Source organism: Scyliorhinus torazame, chromosome 3 (genome assembly GCF_047496885.1).
Source record: "Scyliorhinus torazame isolate Kashiwa2021f chromosome 3, sScyTor2.1, whole genome shotgun sequence".
In the NCBI taxonomy this organism is placed as follows: Eukaryota; Metazoa; Chordata; class Chondrichthyes; order Carcharhiniformes; family Scyliorhinidae; genus Scyliorhinus; species Scyliorhinus torazame.
Genome location: NC_092709.1, coordinates 104,550,251 through 104,562,472, shown reverse-complemented (window position 1 = coordinate 104,562,472; position 12,222 = coordinate 104,550,251). Strand labels below are relative to the sequence as shown.

Sequence of the window (12,222 nt, the reverse complement as noted above, 5' to 3'; positions counted from 1 at the left end):
GAAGTGTTTTATTTGGAGGTGTCCCATTGCCTGTCCTTTTGCTAGCCTCCACTTCAGTTCGTCTAGTGTCGCCAGTCTGTGCCCTACGTAGAAGTCCCCGACCGTCAATTTGCCCCCGTCCCGCCTCCATCTTTTGAAGGTGGTATCTAGCATGGCTGGGGGGAATCTGTGATTGCTGCAGGTGGGGGCCATGGCGGACATTTTAGTTATCCCAAAGTGTTGTCTGAGCTGGGTCCATGTTCTCAGCGTGGCCGCTACCACTGGGCTTGTTGTGTATCTTGTTGAGGGGGATGGGAGTGCTGCTGTAGCCAGGGCCCGGAGGGTTGTTCCTTTACAGGATGTCTCCTCCATTTGTACCCAATCTGTGTCGGGTTCTTGAACCCATCCCCTCACTCTTTCTGCCGTTGCTGCCCAGTGGTAGTATTGTAGGTTTGGTAAGGCCAAGCCCCCTTTGAATTTCCTTCTTTGCAGTGTCCGTTTTGGGATTCTCTGGTCCTTCCCCCCCCCCCCCCCCCACACACATACACAAACGCCATGATTAGACGGTCTACGTTTTAGAAAAAGGCCTTGGAGATTAAGATCGAGATGGATCTAAAAAGGAAGAGGAACCTTGGCAGTACGTTCATCTTGAAGTCTGCACTCTCCCACCAGGGAGAGTGATAGTGAGCCCCACCTTTGAAGGTCTCTTCTTACTTCCTCCACTAGTCTGGTCAGGTTCCACTTGTGGATCGGTTCCCAGTCTCTGGCTATCTGGATCCCCAGGTAGCGGAATCTGTTCTGGGCTGTTTTGAACGGGAGCCCCTCCAGCTCTCTCACTCCCCCGTTCACTGGGAATGTCTCGCTTTTGCCCAGATTAGGTTTGTAGCCCGAGAAGGTTCCAAACTCTTTCAGCATTTGCAGTATTGCCTTCAGTCCCTCCTGTGGCTTCGAGACATAGAGGAGCAGGTCATCTGCATAGACTGAGACTCTGTGCTCTCTGTCTCCTGTCCGGATTCCCTTCCAGCTTTTCGCGTCCCGCAGGGCTATCGCCAGGGGTTTGATGGCTAGCGCGAACAAGAGTGGGGACAGGGGCAGCCCTGTCTTGTTCCTCTCTGCAGCTGGAAGTAGTTAGAGCTGGTGGTGTTAGTTCGGACGCTCGCTTTGGGAGTGTTGTACAGGAGCCTCACCCAGGCGGTGAATCCCGCTCCTAGCCCAAACCGTTCCAGTACCTCGAGGAGGTATTTCCTTCGACTCTGTCGAAGGCCTTTTCTGCGTCCAGGGAGACGATCACCTCTGGTGTTCTCTCCCCAGGGGGGTCATTATTACGTTCAGCAGCCGCCTGATGTTTGCTGTGAGCTGCTTACCCTTGACAAAGCCGATTTGGTCCTCTGCGACCACCTCCGGTACGCAGCCCTCCAGCCTTTTGGCCAGGACCTCTGCGAGTATTTTCGCATCCACGTTCAGCAGTGAAATGGGTCTGTATGATCCGCATTCCGTCAGGTCTTTATCTTTTTTGGGTATCAGTGAAATTGTGGCCTGCTCTAGCGTTGGGGCAGGGTGCCCCTTGCCAGTGAGTCGGCGAACATGTCCCTTAGGTGTGGGGCCAGGACTGGTGCAAATTTTTTGTAGAAGTCCGCCGGGAACCCATCGGGTCCCGGTGCCTTCCCCGCCTGCATGGAGCTGATGCTCTCCATGATTTCTCCCAGGTCTATTGGTGCTTCCAGCTCCGCCCGTCTGTCTTCCCCAATGTGGTGGTATGTATTAGGGGTCATGTGGGACTGTGAAGCCGTGATGCTATTTGCTGACAGATCCCGGGTCCTGGTTGGTTGCTGACTCCTGACTCCGCCCTGAAGGCGGAGTATAAGAACCCGAGCTTCTCCCCGCCGCTTCATTCTGTTGCTGAACTGCTGGGGACAAGTCTCGCTTAATAAAGCCTGAATCGACTTCATCACTTCTCGTCTCTCTCGTAAGTCATTGTGCGTTACAATTTATTAAGCGAGCTTAAAAGACTATGGAGCTCCGGATCGCCCCGGAATGCCTGCGGATCAGCCCCCACGCAGCGAACTCGGCAGCAGTGTTTAAACACTGGCAAGCATGTTTTGAAGGCTACCTCCGAACGGCCCCCGGCCGGATCACAGAAGACCAGAAAATGCAGGTCCTGCATTCAAGGGTAAGCCCGGAAATTTACCCTCTCATAGAAGACGCAGAGGATCTCCCGACGGCGCTCGCATTGCTGAAGGGCATCTACGTTCGGCCCGTTAACCAACTCGCGACGAGACGGCAAAGTCCCGGAGAATCGCTAGAAGAATTCTACGCCGCGCTGCTAATTTTGGGACGGGGCTGCAGCTGCCCGCCGGTGAACGCAATGGAACACACGGACATGCTAATTCGTGATGCATTTGTGGCAGGTATGAACTCTCCCCAAATCCGCCAAAGACTTTTAGAAAGAGTCGCTAGGACTGTCAGAGGCATGGGCCCTTGCAGCTTCCCTAGATGTGGCCTCGCAAAACGCCCGCGCCTACAGTCCCGACCGCGCGGCAGCCCCTTGGGCTCCGTGGACCCCCGTCGCGGCAACCCCCTCCCCCCCCTCGCAAGCTTGCGCAGTTAAAGCGCCAGACCATCCCGGGGGGGCCCGCTGCTATTTCTGCGGACAAGCGAAACACCCCCGGCAGCGCTGCCCGGCCCGCGCAGCTATTTGTAAAAGCTGCGGCAAGAAGGGCCATTACGCGGCAGGTGCCGGTCCCGGGGGGTCGCCGCAATCCCCGGAGAAGAACGAGCCCAGCACATCCCAAACGCTCCCCAACCCCCCCCCAGCGCCCCATGTGCGACCCGCTGGTGCCGCCATTTTGGGTCCCGGGCACCACGAGGGGAGGATGAGCGCCGCCATCTTGTGACCCCCCAGCCACGTGCGATTCATGGGGCGGCCATTTTGTCCACCCCTGACCACGTGCGATCCATGGGGGCGGCCATTTTGTCCACCCCCGGCCGCGTGCAATTCATGGACGCCACCATCTTGGTTGACAACAAAGGACCCCAGCATCGACGGCTCCACGGGGTCCGAAGAAGACGCCGCGACACTACTACCATGACTGGCTTCGGTGACACTGGATCAATCGCGGCCCTTGACTCTCCAGACAACGCCAACAACGGTGCTGGTCAACGGATACGAGACGCCATGCCTGATCGACTCCGGGAGCACTGAAAGTTTTACTCACCCAGACACGGTAAGACGCTGTTTTCTGACCATCCATCCAAGCACGCAAAAGATTTCCCTAGCTGCAGGATCCCACTCCGTAGAGATCAAAGGGTTCTGCATCGCGAACCTAACGGTGCAAGGGAGGGAGTTTAAGAACTACAGGCTCTACGTCCTTCCCCAACTCTGCGCGCCCACATTACTGGGATTAGATTTTCAGTGTAACCTGCAGAGCCTAACATTCCAATTCGGCGGCCCAATAACCCCACTCACTATCTGCGGCCTCGCAACTATCAAGGTTGAACCGCCGTCCTTGTTTGCAAACCTTACCCCGGATTGCAAACCCGTCGCCACTAGGAGCAGACGGTACAGCGCCCAGGACAGGATATTTATTCGGTCTGAAGTTCAGCGGTTGCTGAAGGAAGGCATAATCCAGGCCAGCAATAGTCCCTGGAGAGCCCAGGTGGTAGTAGGAAAGACCGGGGAGAAGCAAAGGATGGTCGTAGACTATAGTCAGACCATCAACAGGTACACGCAGCTAGATGCGTACCCTCTCCCCCGCATATCCGACATGGTCAATCGGATTGCCCAGTATAAGGTCTTCTCCACCGTGGACCTCAAGTCCGCCTGCCACCAGCTCCCCATCCGCCCAGGTGACCGCAAGTACACAGCCTTCGAGGCAGACGGGCGTCTATACCACTTCCTAAGGGTCCCATTTGGTGTCACAAACGGGGTCTCGGTCTTCCAACGGGAGATGGATCGAATGGTTGACCAGCACGGGTTGCAGGCCACGTTCCCGTATCTCGACAACGTAACCATCTGCAGCCACGATCAGCAGGACCACGACGCCAACCTCCAAAAGTTCCTCCAGACTGCTACTGCCCTGAACCTCACATACAACGAGGAAAAGTGCGTTTTTAGCACAAACCGGTTGGCCATCCTGGGATACATAGTGCGCAATGGGATAATAGGCCCCGACCCCGAACGCATGCGCCCCCTTATGGAATTTCCCCTCCCCCACTGCTCCAAAGCCCTGAAACGTTGCCTGGGTTTCTTTTCATATTACGCTCAGTGGGTCCCCCAGTATGCAGTCAAGGCCCGCCCGCTAATACAGTCCACTACCTTCCCCCTGTCGACAGAGGCACGCCAGGCCTTCAGCCGCATCAAAGCGGATATCGCAACGGCCACGATGCGCGCAATCGACGAGTCCCTCCCTTCCAGGTCGAGAGCGATGCATCCGACGTAGCTCTGGCGGCCACCCTTAATCAAGCGGGCAGACCCGTGGCCTTTTTCTCCCGGACCCTCCACGCCTCAGAAATCCGCCACTCCTCAGTGGAAAAGGAAGCCCAAGCCATAGTGGAAGCTGTGCGACATTGGAGGCATTACCTGGCCGGCTGGAGATTCACTCTCCTCACCGACCAACGGTCGGTAGCCTTCATGTTCGATAATGCACAGCGGGGCAAAATTAAAAATGACAAGATCTTAAGGTGGAGGATCGAGCTCTCCACCTTCACCTATGAGATCTTGTACCGTCCCGGAAAGCTGAACGAGCCGTCCGATGCCCGATCCCGCGGCACATGTGCCAACGCACAAATAGACCGCCTCCAAGCCCTCCACGAGGACCTCTGCCACCCGGGGGTCACTCGATTCTACCATTTCATAAAGTCCCGCAACCTCCCCTACTCTGTGGAGGAGGTCCGTACAGTCACCAGGAACTGCCACATCTGCGCAGAGTGCAAACCGCACTTTTTCAGGCCGGATAGATTTCAGCCGGATCAAGGCTTCCCGCCCCTTTGAACGCCTCAGTTTGGATTTCAAAGGGCCCCTCCCCTCCACTGACCGCAACGCATACTTCCTGAATGTGGTGGACGAGTACTCTCGTTTCCCCTTCGCCATCCCCTGCCCCGACATGACAGCGGCCACAGTCATTAAAGCCCTTGGCACCATATTCACACTGTTCTGTTGCCCCGCGTATATCCATAGCGACAGGGGGTCCTCCTTCATGAGTGACGAGCTGCGCCAGTTCCTGCTCAGCAAGGGCATAGCCTCGAGCAGGACGACCAGCTACAACCCCCAGGGGAACGGGCAAGTAGAGAGGGAGAACGGCACGGTCTGGAAGACCGTCCTACTGGCCCTACGGTCCAGGGATCTCCCAGTTTCCCGGTGGCAGGAGGTCCTCCCGGATGCTCGCCACTCCTCTCCACTCCATCCGGTCGCTGCTGTGTACCACCACTAACCAAACGCCTCATGAGCGCCTCCTTGTCTTCCCCAGGAAGTCCTCCTCCGGAACGTCGCTGCCGACCTGGCTGGCGGCCCCAGGACCCATCTTGCTCCGAAAACATGTGCGAGCGCACAAATCGGACCCGTTGGTCGCGAGGGTTCACCTTCTCCACGCAAACCCGCAGTACGCCTACGTGGCGTACCCCGACGGCCGACAGGACACGGTCTCCCTGCGGGACCTGGCGCCCGCCGGCAACACACACACCCCCCCGACACCGATCATCCCCTCCCTGCCACCGGCGCACCCCGCGACCGCCCCCTTCCCGGGGGGATCGGTCCTCCTCCCGTGCCCGCCCAGGAGTAAAACAGGAACAAACACCGAAACGCTCCTGGAGACGACAACGCCTGAACAAGCACCTGCACCACCACCGGGGCTGAGGCGATCGACGAGGAAGACCAGACCGCCCGCTCGACTCGTGGCATCCGCGTGACACCAAGAATGTTGTTGTATTGTAACAAAAAAAAAAAATTTCTTGCTAATGTTGGAAATAGTTTTCACAAACTTGTACATAGCCCAGTGTAGGGCTAAAACTGTATTAACATGTCCGAAATTTTCCTTCCAGGGCCAGCCTTGTAAACCCCTACCACCATGCGAACCACCACCCCGCCGGGTTCCTTTTTAACAAGGGGTGAATGTGGTGGTATGTATTAGGGGTCATGTGGGACTGTGAAGCCGTGATGCTATTGGCTGACAGATCCCGGGTCGTGGTTGGCTGCTGACTCCTGGCTCCACCCTGAAGGCGGAGTATAAGAACCAGAGCTTCTCCCCGCCGCTTCATTCTGTTGCTGAACTGCTGGGGACAAGTCTCGCTTAATAAAGCCTGAATCGACTTCACACTTCTCGTCTCTCTCGTAAGTCATTGTGCGCTACACCCCACAACTGGTAGTTCCAGTCCGTCTAGGAACAGTTTCATCCCCGCGTTCCCGTTGGGGGGCTCGGGGGTGTACAGTCCCCGGTAGAAGGTCTCAAATGCCCGATTGACCTCCTTTGGTTCTGTTACCAATCTGGCTCTGCTATCCTTTACCTGCGCTATTTCCCTTGTGGCTGCCTGCTTTCTCAGCTGGTGAACCAATAGGCGGCCAGCCTTGTCTCCGTGTTTATAGAAGGTCCCCCGTGTCTGACAGAGTTGGTACCCTGCTTTCCTAATGGATAGCAGGTTAAAGTCCATTTGCAGCTTTTTCCTCTCCGCCAGCAGCCCGACGGTTGGGGCCTAAGAGTATTTTCTGTCGACTTCCAGGATGGAGTCCACCAGTTGTTGCCTGGCCACCCGCACTTCCCTATCTCTGCTTGCCTTGGAGGCTATGATCTCTCCTATAATCACGGCCTTCAGTGCCTCCCAGAACGTGGAGGGTGAGACCTCCCCGTTTTGGTTGTTACTCACGTAATCGCCCATTGCCCGCGATGTTTTCTGACAGAAGGCTTTGTCGGCCAGGAGGTCCGTGTCCAGCCTCCATGTGGGGCGCTGGACACGGCCTGTCTCCAACCTCCCATCCATATAGTGTGGAGCGTGGTCAGAGATAACGATCGCAGAGTACTCCGTTCCCGTGATCCCTGGAAGCATAGATTTCCACACTGCAAAGAAGTCGATACGGGTGTGTATCTTGTGTACTTGTGAGAAGTATGAAAATTCAATCTCTCCCGGGTGCAGGAACCTCCATGGGTCCACCGCCCCCATCTGCTCCAAATGCTCCCAGTTCCCCAGCCATGCCAGTATTTTTCCCTGCTCTGGGGTTTGATCGGTCGGTCAGTGGGTCCTGTACACAGTTGAAGTCGCCCCCCATGATCAGTCGGTGTGTGTCAAGGTCGGGGATTTCTGCCATGGTCTTCTTTATGAATTCTGTGTTGTCCCAGTTGGGAGCATACACATTTACCAGTACGACCGGTGCCCCTTCCAGGACACCGCTGACCATGACGTACCGTCCCCCTGGGTCCGTAACTGTCTTGGTTTCCGTAAACCTCGTCCTCTTACTAATTAATATTGCTACTCCCCTAGCCCTCGTCCCGTAGCATGAGTGGTATGCCTGTCCCACCCAGCCCTTCCTTACCAGCCGTCGGTCCTTCTCCCTCAGGTGCGTCTCTTGTAGGTAGATTATGTCTGCTTTTAGGCTTCTTAGGTGGGTGAAGACTCTGGATCTTTTCACTGGGCCGTTGAGTCCCCTTACGCTCCAGGTAACAATCCTGGCGGGGTCACCCATACTTACCTGGTGGACGCGCCCGTGCCCTCCGGGGTTTCCCTTCGTTAGGGGGTCGTACAAAATGGCCGCGGTCACCGCTCTCACCATGAGGTCGGGCCCCAGGGCTCCGGGGTTTCTTTTTGTCCAGGGGGCACCCACCATGGCCGCCAGCTGTGTGTATGCCACGTGGCTGCGCCCCTGCACTCCAGGGTCTCCCTTCGTCCTGAAGCCCTCCCGAGTGGCTATTTGTGGCACCATCTTGGTTCCTGCTCCATGCCTGCCGAGGCCTGTGTTCGTGCTGCATATCTACCTCACCCTTCCCTTTGCTTCTTTTGTTCTGCGCGCTCCCCCCGACTCCTCTCCCCCCCTTAGTCCCTGTTCCTCTGTCCCCCCCCCCCCCCACCCCCCCGTGTTCTTCCCCCCCTTCTGCCCTGCCCCCCCCTTCTCTTTGTGCCAGGCGCTCCCTCTCCCCTGAGAAGCGCGCCGTGGCCCTCCTTTCTTCCTGCCCTCCCGTGTTAGCCCTTCTCGCTAGCACAGTGGTCCCCCTCCCAGCACTTGCCCTGCTCTGGTCCTGTTTTACCTTCCTTTTGCTAGCCCTTGTCTCGCCCTCCTGTCCACCTTTTTCACCCTCATTCACCTTGCTTCGCTCCCCCCCATTGCATTGAGAGGTGGAACGAGCCCGGGAACGAGTCAGCACAGTCCCGCATAGTGCAGCAAAACAGTCCGTGATCTTATTGTCTCTGTTTACGGTCTGCCCGCTGCTCTTTGTTCCGATTCTTCCTTACTTTTCCATCCCCGTCGCTTTCATGGAGCCTGTTGTGGCTGTCCCTCCCCCAATTTGTTTGCTCTAACGAACTCCTCCGCTGCCGCTAGGGTGTTAATAAACAGCTCCTTCCCCTAAAATGTTACCCAGAGTTTCGCCGGGAATAACATCCCAAATTTCACATTACTTTTGTAGAGTGCTGATTTGGCCCTGTTGAATTCAGCCCTTCTTTTGGCCAGGTCCGCCCCAATGTCCTGGTACACTCTTATGGTCTTCCCTTCCCACGTGCTCGCTTTCGTCTGCCACGCCCACTTTAGGATTTTTTTCCCCTGTCTTGGAACCTGTGCAGCTTCACGATAATCGCTCTGGGCTGCTCCCCGGCTTTGGGCCTGGGTCGGAGTGACCTGTGCGCCCTGTCGATTTCTGGGGGGTTTGGAAACTTCTCCCTTCCCACTAGCTTGCCCAGCATTTGGGTGACGTAGCCTGTTGGATCTCTGCCCTCCATCCCCTCTGGCAGACCCACTATTTTAACATTCTGCCATCTGGACCTATTTTCCAGGTCCTCCACTTTCCCTCTTAGGCTCCCCTGGGTCGTTACCAGCCTTTTCACCTCGGTTTCCTGAGTTACCATCCTGTCGCTCTGGTCCGAGGCAGCCCTCTCCAACTCCTGAATCGTTTTCTCCTGCACCTCCACCTTCCTTTCCAGGCCGTTGATGGTTTGCTGCATTTTTTCTGTTGTCTCCGCCAGCATCGCCTTCATCATTGTGTGGAGCTCCGTCCTGAGTGCCTCCCTCATGGTGTTTACCTCTGTTTTTTTCTCCTCCTTTATGGCGTTTATTTCCATTTTCAGCACGCTTCTCCATTCCTCCCCCTGTGCGCGTGGGGGGGGGGGGGGGGGGTTGCAACGTCATGTTCTTGCTCCGCTACTCGGCTCGCCAGCTTTTCCGCTTCCTGATTCGCCTGAACCTCCGCCTCGCCCCGTGGGGTCGTCTACCTGCGCGGCCACAGCTCCTGCTTTTTTCCTTCGCCTTCGTTGCTGTTCCTTCTTACATCTCGCCATCCCCCCAATTTATTATTTGGAGGCATATTTCTGTCTGTGTCGTTCTCTTTTGTTCCTGGGTTTTGGTGCGAAAAATAAATTCTTTTTTTTTTGTTCCCCCCCAAAGAAAAAAAATTCCCACGGGTTTTTAAAAATCCTTTTAAAAACTATTTTTTTTTTATAAAAAGGGATTTTTTTTTTTTTTTGAAAGTTTTCTCTTTCCCCTTTAAAAAAGTTTTTCTTTTTTCAAAAAATTTGCAGGAGAGGAGCAAGGAAGGTTGAATTTTAAAATTCTTATTTTGTTCTTGTGATCCTCGCCGTGCTGCGACTTTCAGGCCGTTTCTGAGCGATCCACTCTTCCTCCACGTGTAGCTCACCGGGACCACTCTCTCCTTTTTTTTTCTCTCCCTCTCCAGCTCCATGGATCGGAGCTTTGGCGCCTGGGCAGGGCTGAATTCGCGGGGCCTAAAGAATTTATTAATTTTTTTTTTGAAAATTCCCCGGGAAACTCCCCCCCAAAAAGCCGTGATTTTGTGGCTGTGCGGGAGCGTCTTTGCTGCAGCCGCTCCGTTCGCCTTAAAAACATTTAACGAGGTAGCCTCAACTGCTGCACTGGGCAGGAAATTCCACAAATTCACAACCTTTTGGGTGAAGAAGTTCCTCCTCAACTCAGTCCTAAATCTGTTCCCCCTTATTTTGAAGCTCAACCCCCTCGTTCTAGTTTCACCCGCCAGTGGAAACAACCTCCCTGCTTCTATCCTATCTGTTCCCTTCATAATGTTATATGTTTCTATAAGATTGCCCCCTCAATCTTTGAAATTCCATTGAGTATAGTCCCAGTCTACTTAGTCCCACCTCATAAGCTAATCCTTTCAATTCCGGAATCAACCTAGTGAATCTCCTCTGCGCCCCCTCCAGTGCCAGTACATCCTTTCTCAAGTAAGAAGACCAAAACTGTACACAGTACTCCCGGTGTGGCCTCACCAGCATCCTATACTGCTGCAACATAGCCTCCCTCTTTTTAAACTCCATGCCTCTAGCAATGAAGGACAAAATTCCATTTGTCTTCTTAATTACCTGCTGCACCTGCAAACCAACCTTTTGCGATTCATGCACAAGGACACCCAGGTGCCTCTGCACAGCAGCGTGCTACAATTTTTTACTATTTAAATAATAGTCCATTTTGCTGTTATTCCTACCAAAATGGATGATCTCACATTTATCGACATTGAACTTCATCTGCCAGACCCTTGCCCACTCACTTAAAATATCTATATCTCTCTGCAGACATCCAGTGTCCTCTGCACACTTGGCTCATCTTAGTGTCATCTGTGAATTTTGATACATCACACTTGGCCCCAACTCCAGATCATCTATGTAAATTGTAAACAATTGCAGACCCAACACTGATCACTGAGACACATCACTAGCCACTGATCGCCAACCAGAAAAATACCCATTTATCCCCACTCTTTGCTTTCTGTCAATTAACCAATCCTCTATCCATGCTAATACTTTACCCGTAATGCCATGAGCCTTTATCTTATAAATCAGCCTTTTGTGCGGCACCTTGTCGAATGCCTTCTGGAAATCCAAATACACCACATCCACCGGTTCGCCGTTGTCCACCGCGCTTGTGATGTTCTCAAACAATAAATTAGTCAAACATGACCTGCCCTTCATGAATCCAATGGGACAATTTCTATCTAGATGTCTCGATATTTCTTCCTAAATGATAGATTCAAGCATTTTCCCCACTACAGAAGTTAAGCTAACCGGCCTATAGTTACCTGCCTTTTGTCTACCTCCTTTTCTAATCATGGCATCACATTTGCTGTTTTCCAATCTGCAAGAACCGCTTCAGAGTCCAGCAAACTTTGGTAAATTACCATGAGCGCATTTGCTATTTCCCCCAAAACCTCTCTTAGTACCCTGGGATGCATTCCATCAGGGCCAGGAAACTTGTCTATCTTTAGCCCCATTAGCCTCCCCAACACTATCTCCTTAGTGATAATGATCGTTTCTAGGTCCTCACCTGCCATAGCCTCCTTGCCAACAATTATTGGCATGTTATTTGTGTCATCCACTGTAAAGACCAACACAAAATACCTGTTCAATGCCTCAGCCATTTCCTCATTTCCCATTATTAAATGTCCCTTCTCATCCTCTAAAAGACCAATGTTTACCTTAGCTACGCTTTTTCATTTTATATATTTGTAGAAACTTTTTCTATCCGTTTTTCTATTCTGTGCTAGTTTACTCTCATAATCTATCTATTTATCATAAAGCTATCTTTGTAGCTTTTTTCGTGGCTCTCTGTTGACCTTTAAAGATGTCCCAATCCTCTAGTTTCCCACTAATCTTTGCGACTTTGTATGCCTTTTCTTTCAATTTGATACTTTTCTTTATTTCCTTAGATATCCCATGGCTGATTATCCTTTTCCTACAGTCCTTCCTTTTCACTGGTATATACTTTTTGTCAGCACTGTGAAAAATCTCTTTGAAAGTCCTCCACTGTGCCTCAATTGTCCCACTACAAAGTCTTTGCTCCCAATCTACCCTAGCCAACTCCTCCCTCTGTCAATTGTTGTCTCCTTTGTTTAAGCACAAGACACTAGTATTGGATTTTACCTTCTCACACTCCATCTGTATTTTAAATTCAAACATACTGTGATCGCTCCTTCTGAGAGGAACCTTAACTATGAGATCATTAATTATTCCTGTCTCACTACACAGGACCAGATCTAGGCTAGGTCGCTCCCTCGTAGGATCCATCACAATCTGTTTGAGGAA

At 53.2% G+C, this 12,222-nt stretch overlaps 1 protein-coding gene across 1 annotated transcript in view; it reads right to left on the bottom strand.

Moving 5' to 3' along the window:
• The window catches only part of LOC140409391 (uncharacterized), a 466,596-nt gene that overhangs the window by 148,561 nt on the left and 305,813 nt on the right, over positions 1 to 12,222 (bottom strand). The gene's annotated exons all lie outside the window — the stretch shown is intronic.